Source organism: Echinops telfairi, unplaced genomic scaffold (assembly GCF_000313985.2).
Source record: "Echinops telfairi isolate 266 unplaced genomic scaffold, ASM31398v2 ScPeMD7_7427;HRSCAF=8465, whole genome shotgun sequence".
NCBI classification, from domain to species: Eukaryota; Metazoa; Chordata; class Mammalia; order Afrosoricida; family Tenrecidae; genus Echinops; species Echinops telfairi.
In genome coordinates this window covers 2,520,704-2,542,329 of record NW_022111327.1, presented here as the reverse complement: position 1 = coordinate 2,542,329, position 21,626 = coordinate 2,520,704, and the positions used below count along the sequence as shown (strand labels likewise).

The 21,626-nt window shown below is 40.3% G+C and overlaps 1 protein-coding gene and 1 pseudogene across 4 annotated transcripts in view; one reads left to right on the top strand and one right to left on the bottom strand.

Annotated features, from left to right (window-relative positions):
• Positions 1 to 20,739, bottom strand: part of PWWP3B (PWWP domain containing 3B) — a 40,898-nt gene extending 20,159 nt beyond the window's left edge. Inside the window, exons 1-4 of one of the 4 annotated variants that reach the window (XM_045298602.1) lie at positions 20,650 to 20,739; positions 16,690 to 16,872; positions 11,771 to 11,876; positions 2,826 to 2,944 (exon numbers count right to left, since the gene is read on the bottom strand). The gene's annotated coding sequence lies outside the window, so the exon portion shown is untranslated. Of the gene's footprint in view, positions 1 to 2,825; positions 2,945 to 11,770; positions 11,923 to 16,689; positions 16,873 to 20,649 lie in introns of those variants that run through there. The other 3 variants (XM_045298603.1, XM_045298605.1, XM_045298604.1) reach the window with 3 other exon arrangements.
• Positions 2,496 to 3,007, top strand: LOC101648076 (annotated as a pseudogene).
• Positions 20,740 to 21,626: the final 887 nt, after the last annotated feature.

Sequence of the window (21,626 nt, the reverse complement as noted above, 5' to 3'; positions counted from 1 at the left end):
ACATTATCAAGGGTTCATGAGGGAGGGTGGGAGGGGGAGAAAATGAGCTGATGCCAAGGGCTCAAGCAGAAATAAAATGTTTTGAGAATGACGATGGCAACAAATGTCCAAATGTGCTTGACACAATGGTTGTATGTATGTATTATGATAACAGCTGTATGAGCCCCCAATAAAATGATTTTTTAAAATTGTGCTCTACAACAAAGAAAATGAAAAAGAAAATTTGCAAAATGGGAGAAAATGTTTATAAAACACACACCTGACTACATTTTTTGTTCCAGGACACATAAAGGACTATTCTGACAAGTCAATACTAAGATTAACAACGTAATAAAAATGGATAATCTAAACAGACATTTCATCAGAGAAGAGAGATGAATGGTAAAGGAACACATGAAAAGATACTTAACACCATGAATATTTAAGCGTATACAAATAAATGCGCAAGGAGATACCTCCACACTTGTATACCAGTTGCCTTCGAGTGGATCTCATCTCACGGCAGCCTCACATGCATCAGAGTAGAACTGTGCTCCATAGTGATTTCAATCCTGGGAAGGTTCCAAAGTTATAAGTCAACTGGTATTTTGTGGGGTTTTTTGGAAGTAGATGACCAGGCCTTTCTTCTGAGATGTCTCTGAGTAGCCTCATACCCCTAACCTGTCAGTTAACAGCTGTGGGTTAACTGTGTGTACCACCTATGAACTCCAAGGCATTAGGCACAGGAGTTAGATATTGACAAGTAATTGTAATACATATATATTTACACATTTATATACATAGCTACAAAATATCAGAGAATCCAGCAACTTTGTAAGAATGGCTAATGTTAAAAACAAACAAAAATCTGACCATATCATTTGTTGACAGTGGTGCACAGCAACTGGCTCTCTCATACGCTGTTAATGAAAATATAAAATGCCACATCTAGTTTAGGAAAGTTTGGCAGGTCGTTATAGAGTAAAACATATGCTTACTAAACACCCCAGAAACGCCAGCCGTAAGCATTTACCTAAGAAGCCCTGGTGATACACTTAGTTAAGTGTTGGGCTGCTAAATTCAAGGTCAATGGCTCAACCCATCAGTCGCTCTGCTCTGCTTTTCAAGAAAAAGATGGTCTGCTTTTGTAAAACTGTACAGATTCCAAACCCTTTGGAGAAGTTCTACTCTGTTCTATAGGGTCACTAAGGGTCAGAATCCACTGACATTTTTTGCGTGGCGAGAAAGAAAAACTTATGTACAAAGACCTGCTCTGTAATGTTTATAAAAGTGTTATTCATAGTTATCCCAAAAGAAACTCTGCCAGTGAATGCAACATCCACATAATTAATACCCCTCAGCTTTAAGAATGAATCAACTACTGATACATGAAATAACACAGATGAATATGAAAGAATTCTACTAAATGAAAAAAAAAAAAAGTAAAAAACTACTTCTAACTCATATGGGTGCTCTGTGGGCTTTTGTGAGACTGATTCTTGGTAGGAGCCGACAGCTCTCAATGAATTCTAGCCTCAATCTTACAACAGTTGGTTCTTATGACATGCCCCTGTTTGTTCACCTTCCTCTGAAGAGCACTGAAGATCTGGGTGCTATAGCAAAGTGTGGTGAAGAAACGATATGGTGCCTAGCTATCAGAAAGAATAACATCTGGTTATTCAAACAAGCAGCCATCTAAGTGAGGCATCAACTAAATCTACATGGAAGAGGAAACAAACATGGCCACACAATCAGAGTCTGTCTTAATTCCTCTCAACAAAAACTTGTGGAGCAGTAGAAAGATTGTAGCAGCCTGAGTTCCAGACCCCCTCTGCGTAAAGGGAACAACTGAGGGAGGTACCACAAGGAGAAACTGACTAAAAAGCTCTTGGAAAAGGGGGTGGAAAGCCTTGGATTCTGTTTGGAAAGCTTTGGATTCTGTTTCGCCCTGGCTAGGCTCTGTTTATAGATACCAGCTTCTCTGGACCACAGGAGTGAGAACAAAGCTCTCTTCCCTGCTAATCAACTGCACACCCCCAGCATACTTGAGGAGAAGTTGAGTGGGAAACGTGGGCTGGAGGTATCCAGTCCAGGCTTCTGAGTCCCAGGACTGGGAGGATTCTGACTTACTCATTCCAATTGGTGTAGAATACAGCAGACACGTATTAGGGGAAATGGTTGGCTAAGTAAGTGGGTGAGTGTTTCCCAGGGGGCCCAGGATCAGAGTACTAACACATGCCAGCGCACAGGCCTATGCCCCAAGTAATTGGCCTCAACACCTACAGACCCCAAAGCAGGAGATGGTTTTGAAGACAAATGTTGGCAACCAAGAATCCTATATCCAAAAAAACTATCCCTCAAATATAAGGGGGAAATAAAAACGTTTACAGACAAGGGAACATGAAAGGCATTTATAAAAAACATAAGCACCGGGTGGCCTCCAGGGGCCAAGGGCAGGTGGATCGGTTGGGAAGGTAGGGGGCAGGGCGCAGCCAGGCCAGGCCCCAGGGCTCCACATGCTGCAGCTGTTCCCAGGTATCCTAGCCGCCACCGAGCCCCCAGCCGTGGAGCTGAGCTGACCAGAGCCCGTGAGCTAACCAGATCCAGTGGTCCGGAGCCAGCTGGCAGATGGGCGGCTGGAGTAAGCAGCGGCTCAGAGAAGGGCCCGGCGCTCATACGTGGCCCCAGCAACACCATGGTGGATAGCGGCCCCGCGCGAGGTGCTGCATTGGCAGCTCTGGTGCCCGGACCAGGCAGTGGCGACCCAGGGCCTTATGTCTACTTTCAGGGGAGGGCCTAGGTCATGGGAACCACGAAGGCCTTGTGAGGCGCCAAGGGAAGCTCACCGTCAAGTATGACCGCCAGGAGCCTCAACCTGGAGGAGTGGATCCTGGAGCAGCTCACGCGCCTCTACAACTGTCTGGAAAAGGAGATCCTCGAGCTGGAGATTGACGTAGATGAGCTGCTAGACATGGAGAGTGACGACACCAGTGCAGCCAGGGTCAAGGAGTTGCTGGTTGACTGTTAACAGACCCACTGAGACCTTCATCTCTGGCCGCAGCACAACATCCGGGGCTTGCAGAACCTGAGCGCCCCCCCAGAGGAAGTGAAAGGTTGACTCCCACAGCACAATCACTGCCCCCTTACGTCATTGCAACAGCAAAATACCCAGGGGGCCCTGCGGCTGGGCTTGGTGCCGTGTGCAGGGCTCCCCGAGCCCCTGGACTAGGGACCTCTTCCCTTGGCCCCGCGTTTTCCATTTTTGGGATTTTTTATCATTATTTAATGGACGGGACTTTTTGTATTTTTATATTGACTGCAGTGCGGGCCCTTGAATAAAGCTAGGATATGCCTTTGGTGCAACAAAACAAAACAAAAACATAAGCACTTTTACAAAAAATATTAAAAGAAATTCTATGGACAGAAAATCTGTAACAGAAAGCAACCTAAAAATATAATCATTGTGGAGAAAATATTCTACTGAAGCAATACTAAAATTGTGAACACCCAATTTGTGGAAGGCTGTGGAGGACAGTAGGAGCTCAAAACCCATTTGCAGAGTATCTAGTCAGATTCAGTTTTGGGCATATCCCCTCTAGCCTCAGTCAAAGGTCTGGAACAACCTTACTAGTAAACATAGATCACTGTAATCCTGATTATGCTTGATCAGACCTGATAATGGGTCAATTGACCTCCCTCTAGATCCAACCTGAAATTGTTCTAGGTACAAGCATCTCTTGCTTGTTCCATGACAAAACGTTCTACCCTGGCTTTTTAAATATGGATGGTAGTCTTTTCTTTTTCATTCATTGTTTGCATTTTTTTACTTTATATTACTATTGCCTTATCCTTATCATGTTATTTCATTTTTGTTCTTTACTATTTCTGTTGGGCTTACCAGTTTGTGAAGTACAAAAGGATTGGATGCATAGAGATAAAAACTGATGCAAGGGTTTGTAGGGGATTGGGTGGGGGGAGAGAATGAAGGTGGGAACTGAATAGGATTACACCACTCGTTTTAAAGGCTATTTAATCTTGGGGAAATAAAGAAAAATATTCAAAAATTGATCATGGTAATGATTGTACAATTCTTGATATGATTGAATGATTTAATTGTATGATATATGGATTATATTCCAATCGAATTGTGAAAAATTGTATCCTAACAAACTTGTATTTTTAGAAGAAATGTATACATTTCTAGAAATGTGTTATTTTCAAAAATTACCACTGAATGATGTAGAAAATCTCAACAAGCTTATAACACAAGAAGAAATAGATCAAGTCATAAAAAACTTCCAACATCATAAAATCTGATCTACTAACAACATTTATGCACAACAAAAGAGTAATAATAGATCAGATAAAAGGGCTAATCTCCAAAATCTATAGAAATCTATGACAAATTAACAAGAAAAATACAAAAAATCCATTCAAAGAATGAGCACAAGACCATTTACCAAAGACAACATCCAGGTAGCCAACAACTATGTGAAGAAATGTTCGATATCATTAGCAATAAGAGAACACAAATTTAAATAATGTGCTATTACCTCACACCAACCCTTTTGGCAAAATTTAATTAAACAGAAAATAACAAATACTGCAGAGCATATGAAGAGATAAGAACAATTTTATATCACTGATGGGACTGTAGAATTATACAAGTATGGAAATCAGTATAGCACTTCTTTAAACAAATGCTAATCCAAGTATACTTATGATATCTCTACTGGGTATATACACATTAAAAAAATTAAGAATATCCCATGAACAGACATATGTACATTTGCGTTTACTGCAGCAATTTTCACAATAGCAAAGCAATGAAAACAACCATAAAATCCCAATTATAGGAGAATAGATAAACAAGCTCTGGTACATTCATACTATGGAAATTTATGCATCAATAACAAATCAACTCTCTTAAACACCGCAAGACATGGACAAAACTAGCGAATATTATGCTTAGCAAACTCAGTCAACATTACAAAGAGAAATATTTAATATCACCATAGTAATAAGGAAAAACAAGAAAAAATTTAGTTTATACACCAATAGACAAGACTTTGATGACTATGAGGAAGCCAGGGGAGGGAAGGGGAACAGGGAATGAGTAGGGTTGCAGTGATAAAATATATATATATAGAAAAATATATATATGGATAGAGAGAGAGGGTTTCATAGGAAAATAAATAGATAAATAAATAAATTGCTCCATCAAAAAACAGAAAGAGAAAACCCTCTAGATTCCTTACCCCTCAGATCTAAATATTGGACTGAGTGGCTAAAAAAGGAGGAAAAGTTAAACTGAAATGGACTTGTCTTAGGTGACATACATGTTTGTTTCAAACATATGGAGAGAAAAATAGTTCACATTGAAAAAGCACAGCAGCTTGTGTGATCCAAGGATTAAAAAAAATAAAATCCATATCCAAATCAGGGAATGATATCAGAGTTTAAATTGTGAATGCTTTATTTTGGGGTTACGGATGACAGTGGAAGCCCAGAATCCATTTGCAGGGTCCACGCAGAGAGTAAGCCTCAGGTGCAACCTCTCTGATCACAGTCAAAAGACGTGACTGTCCCTGTTATCAGACAGAGAACACTATACAATAGATTATGGTAGATATAGTTAGGTTGAAAGTTAATATCTTATTTGGTCTCCCTTTTGATCCATTTACAGGTTGTTTTAGTTTTTTTTTAAAAGTGAAGGGAAAATATACCTGGATTACGTCTCCTGGAAAGCGCCTTTGACCACCGAGGAGGGACTAAATAGTCCTGCTGCCATGAAGAGTGCATTAGAAAGTGGATTGTGGCAGATGCAGTGAGGTTAACATTTAACACCTTATCATTTGAGCTCCCTTTTGACCCGTTTTAAAGTTGTTCTAGTTTTTCAATTTTTTCTGATTGAAATTTTTCTCTTTTACTTTATTGTTGTTAGGGTAACTTTTTTTTTGGGGGGGGGTATATTTTTCTATATACGAAATCCTGTATAGGTAGATCTATAGAGACGGTAACTGAAGTAATGGTTTCCTGGGCGTTATAGCAGGGGAGGTAGGGGGTAATTGGGGATCTCATAACAATGGGGATAAGGAAGAAGAAAATTTTCTAAAATGATTGTGGTAGTGATTATACAAATCTTCTTAATATGATTGAACTGTTGAATTCTATAATATGTGGGTTATGTGCCAATAATGTTTTTTAAAAGTAAATCAGGCAGTCATTGTGGTTGGGGATTTTTTTTTTAATTCAGGAAAAGAGGAGTCATTTTATAAAATTTCAATGTTTAGTCACTATTATGGATGCTACATATTAAAGAATGAATGTGGAGCATGTTTTAGGAAAAGGGTTGGAATTTACATCGTGGAAAGCACTTATGCTTTTTAAATATTTCAGTACTTTTGGGTTTTGGAAGGCATATTCTAGAGGAATCTTCTTTTAGCTTTTTTAAAAGATACAGATACTGGGATATGTGTCTCCTGATCCGAACAATGCGATGACCTCATTAAAATGATAAGCTTAGGAGTCAGAGATTTGGAAAGCTGTCGTAGCCACCTATTGAGTAATGTAGCTATCACGGATTTCTTGAGAGTTATGTAGTTGGCTGGAGCTTGCAAATCTTCCTCAGGCAGACATTATTATACTAGTTTGCATAATTTCTTTTATAGAGACTTAACAAGTTAAATTATTTCCCAACAGTAGAATCGTTTAATTTAAAATGCTACAGCTGAAAAGCAGGAAGCTAAATAAGATATTCCCTGAGGTCTCAATGTGTTGTTAACATAAAACATTTCATTATTGGAAGTCTAACCCGGTGTCTGGTAGAGCCAGAGCCTTTTCCAGCAGAGCCTTTATCCCAACAATGTGCTCCTGAAGTGTCACTGCTTTTCTGGAGCCCGACTGACAACGCACATGCAGACGATCTGCTTATAGGAACCTCTGAGATTAACCTAGGCCAGTGGTTCTCAACCTTCCTCATGCTGCGACCCTTTAATACAGTTCCTCGTGATGTGCTGACCCCCAACCACAACAGTATTTTCGTTGCTACTTCATCATTGTAATTTTGCTACTGTGATGAATCGGGCGACCCTTGTGAAAGGGTTGTTCGACCTCCAGAGGGGTTGAGACCCACAGGTAGAGAACCGCTGACCTAGGCTATCCAAAGAGAAGATATACAGGGCTCTGGAACACAGGGCTTGGGGGACACTGAAGTCAATTGGCATAAGATAGTTCACAAAGATAATGTTCTACATTCTGCTTTAGTTTATAAAGACTGGGGTCTTCAAAGTATATGAGAAGCCATCTAAAGGTGCAACTATTGGCCTCTTCTTTGCTGACTGGAGGAAAGGAGAGTGATGACAATCAAAGTCACCTGGAAATAATTAGTCCAATGAACCATGGGAACTTTCCATCAGTCTCTACAACCCTGAGACAAGAACTAGACGGTGCCCAGTTACCACTGTAAATTGCTCTGAACAGAATCACATTAGAATGGATCAGGATAGAGTAGGAGGGCAAAAAGGTGGAACTGAACCCAAAACCACAAAAGAGATCAGGCTTACCGGTCAGGTAGGGCAAAGCAGAAGCCCGAGACGATGGCCCTGAATCACTCTGCAGGCATGCAGTGACCCCCCCAGCCAAAATATGTACAGGTCTAAGAGAGAAACAATAACACTACGGAGGTGTGTGCACCGTAGAATAATCAACCATCTGAGAATTTTAAAAGACAGCATTTAGCCCAAATCAAAGTTCAAGAAGATTAGGAGAGAAGGAAGAATAAGAACGGGAAACACAGGGCGGAAGCAGTGTAAGTGATATGAAACACTGAAGAGGTTGCAACAATGAGCTAAAACAAAATGTATATCCATTGTTGAGTGGAAAGACCAATGGTCTACTCGTTAAGACTTTCCTTACTTTACAAAATAAATTCCTTTTCCCCCCCAAAAATCAAACCAAAGAGGAAGTAAGAAAGAAAACAAAAACAATTAACTGGAAAAGGCGTGTAGTAGTAGTTAAGGTTTTATGTCAATTTAACAGGGCCAAGATGCTCACTGGTTTGGCTGCTAACATACAGTTATCCCTTGTGACCTGATCAAACAGTGTAATCACAGCCAAGCAGTTGTAAGCTTCCATAATGGGATAAGGTTACGGTGGAATTTAATATCCTTACTCAGGTCACAGCCTTTATCCAATTAATTACCTTGAACTTGTGGCCAGATTCCGATATAAGTGGACACTATGGGAAAGTTTTCTTGCTCTTTGCTTGGTTTGAATAACGTATCTAGCTCGAGGACCTCAGGTTCTTTGAACTTGAGCAAACAGTCTGTCATATTGCCTGCCAAGCCAGACAGTACTCAATAACCTGCTAGCTGCCACCAATTACCTCTGCAGCCTCTTGTCTTCCTGCCAACCTTGGGCAATTAGGCAAAGTGGGAGAAACCTACAGCTTCTCACCCATGAATATGGAATCTGCCTGGAACTGGACTTTCTGGCTTCTACAACTGGGTAAGCCATTTGCTAGATGCAACAGAAGCTTCCTTACTTTTGCTTCTCTAGCGAACCCAGCCTAAGACAAGGCATAGAAAAATGTCCCTACCCAAACTCTGGAAGGCATGTCTTTCTGAAACACAGGACTCAGACAAAATTTCACCCACAATATAGATGCCATAATTATTTTCCAGGAATGCTATTTGGTTCATTTGAAATTATCTTTCTCAATAAAAGTATGAGGTAGAACAGGAGATGGTGGAGTAATAATTGCTTTGTGTCTACTTTCAACCAGATTTTGATGTTTTCTGTTTGAACCCTCCCATCAGTTTTCATAAAAGGCTTTTTCTGTGATACACATGGAATTTTTTTCAATGAAATCATAATCACACCTTACATGGTGTCTCAAACTCTGTTGTTGTAAGTTGTTTCATTATTTTGTCATTCATAAAAATGGTTTCCAGAACGCAGTGCACTGTGATGTGCATGCTCAGCAGTTCAAAATCACCAGGGGCTCCGTGGGAGAAAAACTGGGTTTTCTACTCCTGTAAACAGTTTTAGCCTCAGAAATGCACAGGAGGTCGCTGGAAGTCAGCACTGACGCGATGGCAGGGAGTTTGGTTTTGAGAGAGACACTGTTTGGACAGACACTCTTGTGACCAGAGACAGGATTAGAGCCTGTCACTACCAAGTTCCTCTTATGTGAGAAGTACATGCTCAAAATGTTGAGTTTAGTTATATGTTACCCAAAAAAGAAATATTTCTTCTTCAATGTGCCTGATAATTTAGTAAATCTCCATAAACAAATAAAACTCCCACACTCATTGTCATCAAGTTGATGCTGACTCTTAGCAACCCTGTAGGACAGCTTAGAACTGCCCCTGTGGCTTTCTGAGAATGTAACTGTTCACAGGAGTAGAAAGCCCAAACTTTCTCCCATGGAGTGGTTAGTGGTTTCAATCTTGTGGATAGCAGCCCAATTTGTTTTTTCTTTTTTTTTTTTGGGGGGGGGTGTCACCATGGTTACTGAAAATTTAGAAGATACAAAATGAAAGCGATACTCTGCAAATTCAGAAAAACCTCATTGCCATTCCAACTCATAGCGACCCCATGGGACAGGGTAGAAGTGGCCCCATGAATTGCTGAGAATGTATCTCTTTATGGGAGTAGGAAGCCTGGCCTTTCTCCTGCAGAGCAGCTGGTGATTTTGAACTGCTGACCACGCAGTCCAACACATAACCACGATGCCACCAGGATTCCTATATAGGTATATAGGTATGAATATAAGGAGCCCTGGTGCTATGAGTTAGGGTCACTGAGTTGGAAATAACTCAATAGCTGTGGGTTTTATGTGTGTGTGTGTGTGTGTGTGTGTGCATGTGCTATATATGTATATACCACCTACACACAACATACATATATGCCATATAAGCATACATACCATATACACACATTTCCATACATACATATATGTACACATGCACATATATGCTACATATATATACTCATATATACACAAGAGGCCTTCAAAAATTTTTAGAATAATGAAATGAAAAGATAATTGGACTTTTCCACAAACTTTCTAAAGCCCCCTCATTTATATTTTTTGTATATGTGTGTAAATGCATGTTTGTACATAATTTCAATCTAGCATATTTTACTCTGTTCAAATGCATTGCGTGAATATCTTTCCACATCACTAAGTATTTTCTTATGATTTAAAAAATGAATCCTTTTACGTGTTTTCCCACCAAATGTACAATATTTCACCTCAATCTTTTGTTGATAGTTAAAAATGACTAAGTTTGTATTCATGAATACTTTAAAATATGGTAAATCTTCTCCTGTCTCACAACCATACAAATATTCCTATTAATAACAACAAATCAAAGAGGAACAAAACCCTCACTGTTATTGAATCCAGGGGCAGTTCTACCCTGTCCTATAGGGTCGCTGAGTCAGCATCGACTCCATGGCAGTGACTCTGGTTTGGAGTTTGCTCATTGAGTCAAACTGCCCCATGAGAATCTGAGACAGTAACTCTTTATGGGACTAGAGAGCCTCGTCTTTCTCCCGCACAATGGTTGGTGGCTTCAAACTGACTTTTCGGATCGCAGTTCAACAAGTAACTAGTATGCCACCAGGGCTCCTTATTACTAGATAGGCTTATATGTTTTTAGTTGTTTTTTTCACACTGTAGTAATACACATAATACTTTATCTTAAATGGCCTCCTAGCTTGCATGCCATTCTGCAATTCGCCAGCAACCCCTTCCCAAGCACCTTTTCAAATCACTACAGGTTCATGATTCTATGTACCAGTCCACAGTATTCTGTTGTATGGCTGTCCCGTGTATTTTAAAAACAGCTTTTGGAAGTAAATTAAATCTTCTTTCTGTCTTTTTCTAAAACTGTGAAGATACAGAAAAAAACCCAAAACCGATTCTTGCAATCCAAGGCCATACCTGTGGCTGGAAAGTCTGACTTGCAAGGACTCCAGCAGGGTTGGAAGTGACACAGCCACCTAACAGTTTAATTCAAGAAAAATTCCACGAGGGACAAAAGACGAGGGGGTATGTATGCACGTGTCCGTGTCTATGTGTGATTTTGTGTCTGAAACAAAATGGGGGCACTGTTTCATATTCATTTTGCTCTTCTAATTATAAAAATGATAATGAAGTAATGAAGTTCTGAAAGTCGTGAAACCAACATGTATATGTACATCTACACATTATTTACACACACACACACACACACACACACACAGACCCACTCAGATCTTGAGCACTAACAGGAATCTATTTCCCTTCACAAGGAAACAAATGTATACATATATTTACAAGTATTCTCACTCCACGACACCTTTGAATCGCTTTCCATGTTCACGTACATTTACAGTAATGTATGTATATGTCAATCACTTTATGTTTACATTTTCCTACAAGTTAATTTTTATGTAGCTTAATGAATACTTAAGTAAAAATATAATAAAATCTGTAATGAAGCTAGAAACATGGAACACTAAGCAAAAAAAATCGCATGAACAGCCACGCTTCACTGAAATCTTAATTTGCAAGCTGTAATCTGATCTCCCATTCCCTGACCATGGACTTTAAAAATATCGAGAGAAACAAAAATTTCAAGGAATTCCATCACTATAACAGCTATTTCCCCTAAACCATATTCCATCCCCACCACTCCAAGTCAGCAATTTCTATCGTTGTTTTTTTTTCCGTTTCACTTTCACGTGAAATCCCCAAAGAAATCCCCCCCAAAATAACTAGGTTTGAGACAGCCATTACCTTGAAGCTTCTTGTCAGCTGCAGCCTCCCGACAGATGCAACCCCTCCCCCAGACTGGCCAGGCTCTGCTCTCTTCCAGACTTCTCCGGGGATGCTCCGCCCCTCCCTGTGTGGGGAAAGCAGGAGGGCCTTTCCCTCAATTCAAGGGTGGGAGAATCACCAAGTTAAACTGAAATGCACTCTACCAGGAAGAAAGGATCATTTTTAAATAACTTCAAGTGTCACTTTCATTTCCATTGAACCCCCCGAAAACCCAAACCACTGTGCTCCAGTTGATTCGCATTTATAGCTAGCTACCCTTAAGGACTGAGGAGAACTGTCCTATAAGGTTTCGAACGCTGTGTATCTTTACAGAAGCAGAGTATCACCTTTGTCTTCTGTAGAACAGTTGGTGGGTTCCAACTGCCCCTCTTTAGGTTCGCACGATTACACAAACACCTATACAAACTGCGAACCCAAAGCAAACCATCCAAACTCACTGCCACAAGTCCATTCTGACTCAGAGACCCTCTAGGACAGGGTGGAACGGCTTCTGTGCGTTTCAGAGCTTGCAAATCCTTTTTTCCGTGTCTCAGCTGGTAGTTTCAAATGGCTGACCTACACATGGACTTAGCAGCCCAACGTATAACTACTATGCCACTAAAGATTGAGTTAATTCCTCCAAACAAGAAGTAGCAAATCCCTTTATCATATAATAAGGATTTTAAGAAATGATTCTAAAACCTAGTTGATCAAATTCCATTTAAAAAGACCCATGAGGACCTGTTTTGTGATCACTGTGAACTAGACATTATTTTGGAAAGAATTATAATTTTTGTTTTTCAGGCCCTGGGACATGCTAGGTCTCTCCTTTAGCGAGTTAATTTCATTCATCTAGTAGAAAATTTCAAAGGATTTTTAACTAAAGTATTTTCTAAAGATAAACATCAACTGTAATCCTTAGGAAAAGAGGTATATAACTAAATCTATCTAAACTGGAAAAAAAACCCAAACAAACAAAACCCATACCTCTCTATTGTAAAAACACAAGAAGCTAAAGTTGAAAATAAGAGATCCTGACAAAACTGGCATCAATAGTAAAACATCTCTAACCTGAATTAGCTGTATGAATTCAGTAATAAATAAACAATAAAGGAAAAGGGGGGAGGGGAACATAAACAAGCATTTCACAGTGTTCTGAGGGATTTATCGCCCTTACACTTTATATTTTTTCTCCTTTGAAACAAGTTCATTCAGTTAAAACACAGTTATATCTCTCTTTTTTTTTACAGGGCTGCAAGCTTCTAAGATGTTTGGGCAATTTTGCTTAAATCTAGGATCTATTTGACTTGCAATAGGTATCAACATCCTGTAATTTACTTTCCCTTCAATAAAGCTGACATTCTGGCTCCATTTGAAATTTCATTTCAAAACACATCAATTTGTTCAATGAAAAAAATGAAATCTTATTTATTGAGGCTCCTCAAAACACAGACATTCAAAATTAAAACTAACTAACCCATAAAAAAAATCTTAACCTCCTCAAACAATCAAAGAGAGGTAAATATATACAGGAATACGATCCTATTTTCCTATCTAATTATATTGATAAAGAAGTTGAAAATGTTATAGTGTACAATTGCCAATGGATTGAGGAAACACAAACTCTCTCTCATGCCCAGGGTCTCAAAGTTGGGATGAGGGCAAAGCACAAAGCCCATCACAACCCCTGCCCATCAGTGCTCACTGCCTTCTAGACTTCGACTTCAAAATAGAACCAAAGACGGCAGCATTTACCTTCATGTTATGAGGAAAGTGGTAAACATAAACCCAGATTGGTGCTCTTCAGGAACGACCATAGTTAACCATTTACTCTCTCCATCTTTGTCACAGATCTAAAAATATTTTTTTCTGCATTATGCGTCTGCCTTTACAGTAACATTCACTTGGCTATAGAGAAGTCTCGTTGGTGCTGCAGGAATCTGGCCCTGCCTTCCCTTTCTGAACAATTCCTGAACAGGAACTAACATAATTTGTTATGCGGAGAAGTATCAATTTCACTACATGCCCTGGTGGCACAGTGGTTACGCGCCGGCCTGCTAACTGCCAACCAGGCACTCCTCAGGAGAAAGATCATGCTTTCTGTCCCATGAAAAGTCATAGCCTTGGAGACCCACAGGGGCAGCTCTGTGGTGTCCCAGAAGGTCGCTATGAGTCAGAATCAGCTAAGTAGCACTGAGTGGTTTTAGTTCGGTTTATAACAATTGGCTCTCTCTTGTTCTTATCCTTTGTTAGCAATTAGCAAGTCAATATGGGAAAATCATATTTCCATACTCATTGATCAAACTTTTTGTTCAAAAATAAGCAAGAAATTAAGATTCAAATTTGCATTCTGCTTGCCTTTTAATGTATAGGTGCTATACCCTCAACGACATGGACTGACACAGAAGCTGCCAGCAATGGGCCCAAACATAACAACTGTGAGGATGCCCAGGGTTGGGCAGTATTTCTTCCTGTTGTACACAGGTTGCTTGGAGTTGGAACTAATTTAACCCAAACCAACAAGTTTAAACATAAAAACATCATAAAATATTAAGTTTTCGCCCTTAACTATGTCCTCAACTATGATGAGGACCCCATAACCCCATGATCACAATGCCCAGGTAAACTCTCTGGCTTCACTCGTTAGAGAAACCAAGCCACACTCTGACACAGCTCTTCCTGGGATTAACAGCAAGAAACAAAATGGCCTGTATTGGGGAAATGAAGCCATTACTCTGTGAAAGCATAGCAGGAAGATTTATTTCATTAACCAATCTGGGTCAGAATTATTCCATTAACCAATCAGAATAAAAAACGGCAAAGGTTCTTTGATGAGGCAGTACGGATTTCTATTGTTAGAACCCAATGCCTAACTTGTGAGAGTTTGTCAGAGGCATTACGACAGAGCTGTGAAAACAAACAAACAAACAAATAAACAAACATGTTTTTATTACACAGGGAGGCAATCAGACAGGCAGATGTGGGTTTGAGGCCTTTACTTGCTGAGTGGAGGAAAAACTGTCAAATACTTGATACCTATGATACGTCACAGGCATCTGGGATAGTAACCTGTTGCTATTAGGTGCCATCAAATCAGTTTTGATTCAGCCAACTTCCAAACTCACTGCCATCGAGTCAATTCTAACTCCCAGTGACCCTAGAGGACAGAGTAGAAGTGCCCCTCTGGGTTCCTGAGACTGCAACTCATTATGGAACGAGAAAGCCTCGTCTTTCTCCTGTGCAGTGCCCGGTGGTTTCACCTTGCTGGTCTTGGCTGGTGCTGATCTTGTGGTTAGCAGGCCAGTGCACACCCCACTCTGCCAGCAGGGCTCCTTTTTGATTCCTTGTGGCTCCATATTCACTACATTGCTAATATGTTTAAATATGAAACTGTACTGAAATGCTAAATATTCATAAAATGTTTTATATCAGTCTAAGTGTGTGACAAGTGAACAGGCCGAAGAGGAAGAACGCGGGAAGGGAAAGAACCAGTCAGTTTAGCACAGGCAAACTGAATTCACACGTGCTCCCTTCATAGGAATACATACAGAATATGCTGGAACAGTTCTTAGGTCACTGGTCTGGGTTTAGCTGCCAAGTTTCGTACAAGGGCAGTTTTTTTAAGATGCTTCTCTCTATTGCTTTAGGATTACTAAATATTTCTTGTATGTGGTAGTCTACTCTTCTCTACCTGAAATTCCACAAGGTTAGAAAATTTAAAAACGGTTAGGGGAGGAGGAGAAAAGGGATCAGAGAAATTTACTTTGCCAAAATGGAAAGAAGGTGGACAATAGGAATGGAGAGCTAGAAGAAGAAAAAAGGAAGTGAAAAATGTAGACTTATCAGATAGGGGAGTTCAGAGACATGGAATATATGGAAATAAAGTCAGAGAAGTACTCTGATAACCTATACTCAGCATCCTATCTTTATCATGACTGATAAAGAAGACAAAGGGGGTTCTGACGGTTCCAGAGATATTATTTATGGTCCTGGAAAATGTGGGCCTTTTAGAACTTAGTAGGCTCTCCTAGGGGATGGTGCTTTTATGCTTTCTAAGTTGTCAGACCGGGTGGTGTATCACTCCGCTGTGCATAAGGTCCCTCTGTGCTGGAACCAACTCAAGGACACCTAACAACAAGCTGCTAGTGTTTCCCTATCTGCCCAAAGTCTCAAGGACACAGCTTCGGAGCATGAGTTGAGCAGTCAGAGATTTGTGATGGTTTGGGGTAAATAATTAAATGTGTTAAACCAAGACAAACTATTACCTAAGCAGGGTATACAGATGTCTCTATCTATGGGAGGGTTAAGACCTTGAACAGGTCTTAAGCGGATTTTCTTAACCATGCCATCTGATGGCCCAACAGTTGAGAGTTTGACTGCTAAACAAAAGGTCAGTGGTTTAGACCCACCAGCATGCTCTGCAGGAAAAAAACAAAACAAGACCTAGTGGTGTGGTCCTAGAAAGATTACAGCTTAGGAAAGCCTATAGGGCAGAGTTGGAATTGACTAAAAGGCACACAACAATAACAACAACAACAACCTTGTGTTCCCGAGTATATGGTCATGGTAACCTGGGATGATTTTGCAGGTTAGCAGGCAGACTGTTGTTGGAACCTCAGTTAGACATCTAAATGAACGACTCTTGAAGGCATCATGTTTTGGTCCATCATATTTCCCCCACAAGCAGCAGCTATGATTTTAGTTACATAATGTTATGTGTGCAGAACAGGGAGCAAAATGATTGTACCCCAAATTCTTAACCTTCCGCTATTTTCATAGGAAATGTGGCTTTTAATTTAAAAGTGCTACAGCTGAACAGCAAAAATCAAAATAAGGCCTTCTTTGAGTTTTTGATATGTTTCTAAATATGAAATAGTTTATAAAATGGGCAGTCTTACTTGGTGTCACAGGTGTGGTGGTGGGCCTGGCCCTGTGAGCCAGTTACCCAGATTCTCACTCCAGTTGTCCAGCAGAACCAACTCCCGGCTGTGTGCGCCTGAAGCGACACCACCTTTCCGGCACTCAGTTGACAACGCACATGCAGATGATCTGCTTACGGGGACCTCTGCTACTAATTGAAGCTGTCCAAAGAGAATGCAGGAAATGACATCAGTTGCATTAACTGAAAAGGGCAAAATGGACTCTCCCTACCCAAACTCTAGCCTCACTTCACTGCCATCATCAATTTGGTTCTGACTCTCAACCATCCTACAGGGCAGGGTAGAACGGCCAGATGGTTTCCGACTGTAGCCCTTGCAGCTAGCAGCCCAATGCATATCCCCTACGTCAGCCAAGCCGAAAATCCAAACTCACTGCCATCGAGTGGATGCCGACTCATGTAGACCCTAATGCGCAGGATAGAACTAACCCTGTGAGTCTCTGAGACTATATCTTTTTAGGAGGCTAGAAAGCCCTGTCTTTCCCCCACGGAGAGGCTGGTAGTTTCGAACTAAGCAACAAGGCTCCTTAAAACTCTGGCAGGCATGCCATGTGGGAAAAAGGGTAAGATGAAATCCTCATTTTTTATGTAGATGCCATGATTATTTTCCTTCTTGATATTATAATCTGAAATATTCTCTGTGACATGGGCAGGCTGTTTCGTTTAAGTCGAAATGATCTCGTAGGGAAACTCTATGGTTGGATCAGAGAGAAAGGAACTAACAGTCACCATCTATACGATAGACCAGGGTTTGTATGTTTTCTGTGGACATGCTCTCTTCAGTTTTCATGTGACCTATTTTCGGCTACATATGTGGAATTTCTCAGCAGAACTGTAATCTCATTGTACGTGCTGTCTCCTCCTCTACATGGTGTCCCGTCTGCTAGTACGTGTCATTGCTTTGTTTGCCCACTTCCAGGAAAAATAAAACCAAAAAAGCAAAAAAAACTTTCCTGGAGAAAATGTAAGACACTTGGCAAGCGCCCTCTTGTGAGAAGAACTAGAACTGCAGGCACTCAGGTCCTTCTTAGGGGATGGTGGGAACTTTTGATGCCTAGCTCGGGTTTCTATATAACTTCCGATCCTCAGATCAGCGCCGTCACTATTGCTGGTGTCACCCAGGGTGGTAACTCATGGGATCATCTCCCCACCCCCTGGGCCTCTTCCCATACCAAACCATACGAATTTTTTAAATCAATTTTAGCCATAGCACAAGATGTTAAAATTGATAAATTCTGTATGGCTAAGTTGTAAATTGCTTAAATGCAATATTTCTTAGATTCTTTGACAACTACCAACAACATTGTCTTATAAAATCTTGCTACGTGGAATTACAACAATATTAGTTATAAATTAACAGTAGCTGAGGAGAAGCCTTTAATTTTTTCCCCTTCGTCTTTCATTAGTACTTCATTCTGAGAAAAGTTATTGATCTAGGTTCAAAAATACTAGTAACCACAATATTGTGACTAAAACACCGGAACATTGGGGGGGAGGGGTGAAATCAGCACCTATGAAAACACTGGCAACAACCCAACAGCAGCGCCATGCAGATGAAACCACGTGATTCTGAGCATCATTGTAATTGGGTAATAAAGCTAGCTGTGACTATAGCACATTCCAAAGTGGGGGTGGATGAAACCCACTGCCACCGGGTCTGTTCTGACTCACCATGACCCTGTAGGGCAGGGTAGAACTGCCCCTGTGGGTTTCAGAGCCTGGAGTTCTCTAGGGCAGTAGAAAGCCTCATCTTTTTTTCTGTGGAATGGCTTGTGGTTTCAAACTGCTGACCTCATGGCCCACCTAACCAGAAGGTTTAAAAAGTAAATGGACATAAAATTTTAGCTTTGCAGGTATATTAGTTCATGGAAGCTGGGCTTACGAAATGTTTTTATTGTGATAACGAGCTACAGGTGTATTTGTATGCAAAATCATAAATGTCTGCCAAAACATTGCACCTTTTTATAGCCATTTTGGCATCCCTTCTATCACAGTGTCACCCAGTACAGACTGCACCCCGTTCATCCTCTAATCAATATTATGTATCATCCTACATCTTTTCTATTTCTATAGGTTATAGAAGAAAGTAACTCCTGGTCAAAAAGATCATTAGTTTGCATGATATGTTTCTAGATTTTTCTATACATATTTATAGACACGCATGATTTACAAAACCAGCCATTTTTATCCCTCCCGAGTATGAGTATGTCTGAATGTTTTTCCACATTAACAAATATTTTCCCATATTATCTTTTGTGAATTAGTCCACAAGATTTCTCCATGTTTCTAACATTTAATCTCCCAGTTTTCTTATAATGACACTCATTTAAGCTTATTCTTTAACACAAGAAACTTTCGAAAATGGGAAAAAATGTGGTGTACAAATTTAAAATGCCCTTTCTCTCCATCTCCCCTTACATCTCCAGTTAATAATTAGCACGTGTATTTCTAGATTTTTCTTGCATACATCAAACTAATGCACACACATCGTTTTCTCCTAAAACACAGGATGTTGTGGTACAGGCCATTCTGCAACTTTTCTATTTTAACAGTTTACACTGAAAATCTTTTCTTGTTACATTTAAAGTTAGCTCATTGTGGACATCCTTTAATACATGGCATCCATTATACACCTTAAACATTGTTGTTCAAATGTACATACACATTCAAATAAAGATCTTCTGCTTAAAGTCTGAATCTGGACTTTGGATTGCAAAGAAAGCACAACCAGCCAGCTTTCTCTAATGGACAGAAGTATCCACCTTTAGCTAAAGACAACAGGCTGTACGTGTGTACATCTGTTTAAATGTCTGTAGCAAAATTGATTGCTCTTTCCCAGCTTCAATATGTTTTCTTTAAAAAGGTGAAATCTACACAAAAGCTAAAGCCCCAAATTCATATTATATCAGCAAGCCAACCCAAGTCCTTCATTGCTTGCTTTTGAGTCTAAAATCCCTCTTTCCCCCTGATCAAAATGACAGTTTGAAATTATATGTACTCACCAACACATTACCATTTCTTCTCATGTTCACACACGATTACACCATTTGGGGGATGGAAGCTTTTTCCGTATGATTTCAAATGATTGTCTGTTATACTAACATGGGTACTACATGCTAAGTGATACCTGGGAGAAATAGGTGGAATGTTCCTCTTTTTATCCCATGACCCTTTCTCCAGGCACCTTTTATTACTAGACATATTGCTCTGTGTTTTTTTATTTTAATCTGTTTCTTATTCTTTAGTTTATAATCTTTCAAATATTTCTCATATTACAGTGCACTCCATTGATAGACAGATAGGTGAGTGAGCACAACTCTTCTACATCAAGGGGAAAAAAGGCAATTCTGGAAAAGACACTGATTATCCCCTGACAAACAGCCAAACTCCTAATTCTCAGAGGTGGTCTGTTACTTCAGGTCATTGCTACACAAACTCCATCAAGACAGGGAGATTTGTTAGAAACACAATCAGACCCATCAAAGTAATATAAAAACCCAACACCCCCGCAATGAACAACTTCAATTTCCATTTAGAATGAGTGAAAACAACCCACCCACCACCACTTCCTTCCCCAAATAAGCACAGCACATTTCCCACGTTTTGTTTTACCATCTCTCTCAGCCACCATTGCTTTCAAGATGAGACATTAAATGCCCTATTCAAAAGTCAGCGTGTGCAAAGCTACGGAAGCATTTTCCGCAGGTGTAATCTAATTACCACTTTCCTTACTATGGACTTTTTTTTTTTAACATCTCTGCAGATATACATAATCCAGGTATTAATTTTTGCATCATGACAACATCTCCCACAGACCGACACTGCTTCCCCCCATTTCCAAACAGTCATCCAGGCTTTACCTTTACCCCCAAGCCTCAAGAAATCTCCGAAAATAACTGCCTTTTATGACAGCCATTACCTCCAAGCTGTCTCTCCTCAGCGGAAGCCTAGACGCCTGAAATGCTGCTCCTCCCCCAGACTGGCCAGGCTCCGCTCGCTTCCAAGCTTCCAGAGGATGCTCCGCCCCTCCCTGTGATGGGGAAAGCAGGAGGGCCTTTGCCTTGTTTTGAGGCAGCAGAGACGCGAATTCCAGCCGAAAACCAGTTACAGGGAGGAAACGTTCCTTTTCCAGAACTTTAAAGGGCAATGGCGACGTAGGCCCTTTCAATTCCCATTCAAACCCCTACGGTGGGTGAGTTTCTGGAAAAACAACAGAAAAAGAGGCCCCAAATCCCTTTATCATGCAATAAAAATTCAACTAGACATATTCCTTCCTTCCCCATTCCCACCCCCTTTCCTTCTCTGGTACCTTATCTCTGGTGAATGAAAACCCTCCTGGGTAAGCTGCATTTGAAAAGCAGGCAGGGGGTTAACACTGGATTTCAGGAGAATTTGTTCTTTACCATTTTGATTCTAAGGGAGGGCATTATAACCCTCTCCTTTTATTCAGCTCTTCCTGAGACTTCCTTTCCTAAATTCATTTCTACAAATAAACAGATCCTCAGGCAAAATCTGATTACACTGAAATTGAAAAAGAAATCACCTGTAAAATCACCATCAACCAAAATCATTAAACATCAGTCACACATTTGGAAGTGCTTTCCCATGCATATGAGTGAATAAACAAAAGTCTACCTAAACTTGCCATTATATGCCAATAACAATATAGAAAAGGATCTTTGAAAAGTTCAAAGGACACAGCAGACAATTCACAATTTTTTCCCACGACTTCTGATATTTATTTTCTTGGAAAGGCAGTTCAACTAGGGCAGCATTCTGTACTTTCTGCTTACTTCCAAATGAAAGAGACGGTTCTCAGAGCTGATGGGTAGTTTTTCTTAAGCTGGGGGCTCTGTTGTTCTGATCTCTCTCTCACAGTAAGTAATATCCTGAGAT